This window comes from Petromyzon marinus, unplaced genomic scaffold (genome assembly GCF_048934315.1).
Source record: "Petromyzon marinus isolate PM22_M1 ecotype Great Lakes invasive population unplaced genomic scaffold, UKy_Petmar_22M1.pri1.0 PM_G_Scaffold_91, whole genome shotgun sequence".
Classification (NCBI taxonomy): domain Eukaryota; kingdom Metazoa; phylum Chordata; class Hyperoartia; order Petromyzontiformes; family Petromyzontidae; genus Petromyzon; species Petromyzon marinus.
Window position 1 is genome coordinate 363608 of NW_027423048.1, and position 5174 is coordinate 368781.

Here is a 5174-nt window from a genome sequence, read left to right on the forward strand (position 1 = left end):
ACACATTGACCAGGGTGGTGAAGTATGGTCAGTACACATTGACCAGCGTGGTGAAGTATGGTCAGTCCACATTGACCAGCGTGGTGAAGTATGGTCAGTACACATTGACCAGAGTGGTGAAGTATGGTCAGTACACATTGACCAGCGTGGTGAAGTATGGTCAGTACACATTGACCAGCGTGGTGAAGTATGGTCAGTACACATTGACCAGCGTGGTGAAATATGGTCAGGTCACATTGACCAGCGTGGTGAAGTATGGTCAGTACACATTGACCAGCTTGGTGAAGTATGGTCAGTACACATTGACCAGCATGGTGAAGTATGGTCAGTACACATTGACCAGCGTGGTGAAGTATGGTCAGGTCACATTGACCAGCGTGCTGAAGTATGGTCAGGTCACATTGACCAGAGTGGTGAAGTATGGTCAGTACACATTGACCAGCGTGGTGAAGTATGGTCAGTACACATTGACCAGCGTGGTGAATAATGGTCAGTACACATTGACCAGCGTCGGTGAAGTATGGTCAGGTCACATTGACCAGCGTGGTGAAGTATGGTCAGTACACATTGACCAGCGTGGTGAAGTATGGTCAGTACACATTGACCAGCGTGGTGAAGTATGGTCAGTACACATTGACCAGAGTGGTGAAGTATGGTCAGTACACATTGACCAGGGTGGTGAAGTATGGTCAGTACACATTGACCAGGGTGGTGAAGTATGGTCAGTACACATTGACCAGGGTGGTGAAGTATGGTCAGTACACATTGACCAGGGTGGTGAAGTATGGTCAGTACACATTGACCAGGGTGGTGAAGTATGGTCAGTACACATTGACCAGAGTGGTGAAGTATGGTCAGGTCACATTGACCAGGGTGGTGAAGAATGGTCAGTACACATTGACCAGCGTGGTGAAGTATGGTCAGTACACATTGACCAGGGTGGTGAAGTATGGTCAGTACACATTGACCAGGGTGGTGAAGTATGGTCAGTACACATTGACCAGGGTGGTGAAGTATGGTCAGGTCACATTGACCAGCGTGGTGAAGTATGGTCAGTACACATTGACCAGCGTGGTGAAGTATGGTCAGTACACATTGACCAGCGTGGTGAAGTATGGTCAGGTCACATTGACCAGAGTGGTGAAGTATGGTCAGTACACATTGACCAGCGTGGTGAAGTATGGTCAGTACACATTGACCAGCGTGGTGAAGTATGGTCAGTACACATTGACCAGCGTGGTGAAGTATGGTCAGGTCACATTGACCAGCGTGGTGAAGTATGGTCAGTACACATTGACCAGCTTGGTGAAGTATGGTCAGTACACATTGACCAGCGTGGTGAAGTATGGTCAGTACACATTGACCAGCGTGGTGAAGTATGGTCAGGTCACATTGACCAGCGTGGTGAAGTATGGTCAGGTCACATTGACCAGAGTGGTGAAGTATGGTCAGTACACATTGACCAGCGTGGTGAATTATGGTCAGTACACATTGACCAGCGTGGTGAAGTATGGTCAGTACACATTGACCAGCGTGGTGAAGTATGGTCAGTCCACATTGACCAGCGTGGTGAAGTATGGTCAGGTCACATTGACCAGCGTGGTGAAGTATGGTCAGTACACATTGACCAGCGTGGTGAAGTATGGTCAGTACACATTGACCAGGGTGGTGAAGTATGGTCAGGTCACATTGACCAGCGTGGTGAAGTATGGTCAGTACACATTGACCAGCGTGGTGAAGTATGGTCAGTACACATTGACTAGCGTGGTGAAGTATGGTCAGGTCACATTGACCAGCGTGGTGAAGTATGGTCAGTACACATTGACCAGCTTGGTGAAGTATGGTCAGTACACATTGACCAGCGTGGTGAAGTATGGTCAGTACACATTGACCAGCGTGGTGAAGTATGGTCAGGTCACATTGACCAGCGTGGTGAAGTATGGTCAGGTCACATTGACCAGAGTGGTGAAGTATGGTCAGTACACATTGACCAGCGTGGTGAATTATGGTCAGTACACATTGACCAGCGTGGTGAAGTATGGTCAGGTCACATTGACCAGCGTGGTGAAGTATGGTCAGTACACATTGACCAGCGTGGTGAAGTATGGTCAGTACACATTGACCAGAGTGGTGAAGTATGGTCAGGTCACATTGACCAGCGTGGTGAAGTATGGTCAGGTCACATTGACCAGGGTGGTGAAGTATGGTCAGTACACATTGACCAGAGTGGTGAAGTATGGTCAGGTCACATTGACCAGGGTGGTGAAGTATGGTCAGTACACATTGACCAGCGTGGTGAAGTATGGTCAGTACACATTGACCAGGGTGGTGAAAGTATGGTCAGTACACATTGACCAGGGTGGTGAAGTATGGTCAGGTCACATTGACCAGGGTGGTGAAGTATGGTCAGTACACATTGACCAGAGTGGTGAAGTATGGTCAGGTCACATTGACCAGGGTGGTGAAGTATGGTCAGTACACATTGACCAGCGTGGTGAAGTATGGTCAGTACACATTGACCAGGGTGGTGAAGTATGGTCAGTACACATTGACCAGGGTGGTGAAGTATGGTCAGTACACATTGACCAGGGTGGTGAAGTATGGTCAGGTCACATTGACCAGCGTGGTGAAGTATGGTCAGTACACATTGACCAGCGTGGTGAAGTATGGTCAGTACACATTGACCAGCGTGGTGAAGTATGGTCACGTCACATTGACCAGAGTGGTGAAGTATGGTCAGTACACATTGACCAGCGTGGTGAAGTATGGTCAGTACACATTGACCAGCGTGGTGAAGTATGGTCAGTACACATTGACCAGCGTGGTGAAGTATGGTCAGGTCACATTGACCAGCGTGGTGAAGTATGGTCAGTACACATTGACCAGCTTGGTGAAGTATGGTCAGTACACATTGACCAGCGTGGTGAAATATGGTCAGTACACATTGACCAGCGTGGTGAAGTATGGTCAGGTCACATTGACCAGCGTGGTGAAGTATGGTCAGTACACATTGACCAGGGTGGTGAAGTATGGTCAGTACACATTGACCAGGGTGGTGAAGTATGGTCAGTACACATTGACCAGGGTGGTGAAGTATGGTCAGTACACATTGACCAGGGTGGTGAAGTATGGTCAGTACACATTGACCAGGGTGGTGAAGTATGGTCAGTACACATTGACCAGCGTGGTGAAGTATGGTCAGTACACATTGACCAGCGTGGTGAAGTATGGTCAGGTCACATTGACCAGCGTGGTGAAGTATGGTCAGTACACATTGACCAGCGTGGTGAAGTATGGTCAGTACACATTGAACAGCGTGGTGAAGTATGGTCAGTTCACATTGACCAGAGTGGTGAAGTATGGTCAGTACACATTGACCAGGGTGGTGAAGTATGGTCAGTACACATTGACCAGCGTGGTGAAGTATGGTCAGGTCACATTGACCAGCGTGGTGAAGTATGGTCAGTACACATTGACCAGCGTGGTGAAGTATGGTCAGTACACATTGACCAGAGTGGTGAAGTATGGTCAGTACACATTGACCAGCGTGGTGAAGTATGGTCAGTACACGTTGACCAGCGTGGTGAAGTATGGTCAGTACACATTGACCAGAGTGGTGAAGTATGGTCAGTACACATTGACCAGGGTGGTGAAGTATGGTCAGTACACATTGACCAGCATGGTGAAGTATGGTCAGTCCACATTGACCAGAGTGGTGAAGTATGGTCAGGTCACATTGACCAGGGTGGTGAAGTATGGTCAGTACACATTGACCAGAGTGGTGAAGTATTGTCAGGTCACATTGACCAGGGTGGTGAAGTATGGTCAGTACACATTGACCAGCGTGGTGAAGTATGGTCAGTACACATTGACCAGGGTGGTGAAGTATGGTCAGTCTACATTGACCAGCGTGGTGAAGTATGGTCAGTACACATTGACCAGAGTGGTGAAGTATGGTCAGTCCACATTGACCAGCGTGGTGAAGTATGGTCAGTCCACATTGACCAGCGTGGTGAAGTATGGTCAGTACACATTGACCAGAGTGGTGAAGTATTGTCAGGTCACATTGACCAGGGTGGTGAAGTATGGTCAGTACACATTGACCAGCGTGGTGAAGTATGGTCAGTACACATTGACCAGGGTGGTGAAGTATGGTCAGTCTACATTGACCAGCGTGGTGAAGTATGGTCAGTACACATTGACCAGAGTGGTGAAGTATGGTCAGTCCACATTGACCAGCGTGGTGAAGTATGGTCAGTCCACATTGACCAGGGTGGTGAAGTATGGTCAGTACACATTGACCAGCGTGGTGAAGTATGGTCAGTACACATTGACCAGCGTGGTGAAGTATGGTCAGTACACATTGACCAGGGTGGTGAAGTATGGTCAGTACACATTGACCAGGGTGGTGAAGTATGGTCAGTACACATTGACCAGCGTGGTGAAGTATGGTCAGGTCACATTGACCAGCGTGGTGAAGTATGGTCAGTACACATTGACCAGCGTGGTGAAGTATGGTCAGTACACATTGAACAGCGTGGTGAAGTATGGTCAGGTCACATTGACCAGCGTGGTGAAGTATGGTCAGTACACATTGACCAGGGTGGTGAAGTATGGTCAGTACACATTGACCAGCGTGGTGAAGTATGGTCAGTACACATTGAACAGCGTGGTGAAGTATGGTCAGTTCACATTGACCAGAGTGGTGAAGTATGGTCAGGTCACATTGACCAGGGTGGTGAAGTATGGTCAGTACACATTGACCAGCGTGGTGAAGTATGGTCAGTACACATTGACCAGGGTGGTGAAGTATGGTCAGTCTACATTGACCAGCATGGTGAAGTATGGTCAGTACACATTGACCAGAGTGGTGAAGTATGGTCAGTCCACATTGACCAGCGTGGTGAAGTATGGTCAGTCCACATTGACCAGGGTGGTGAAGTATGGTCAGTCCACATTGACCAGGGTGGTGAAGTATGGTCAGTCCACATTGACCAGGGTGGTGAAGTATGGTCAGTACACATTGACCAGGGTGGTGAAGTATGGTCAGTGCACATTGACCAGGGTGGTGAAGTATGGTCAGTACACATTGACCAGCGTGGTGAAGTATGGTCAGTACACATTGACCAGCGTGGTGAAGTATGGTCAGTACACATTGACCAGGGTGGTGAAGT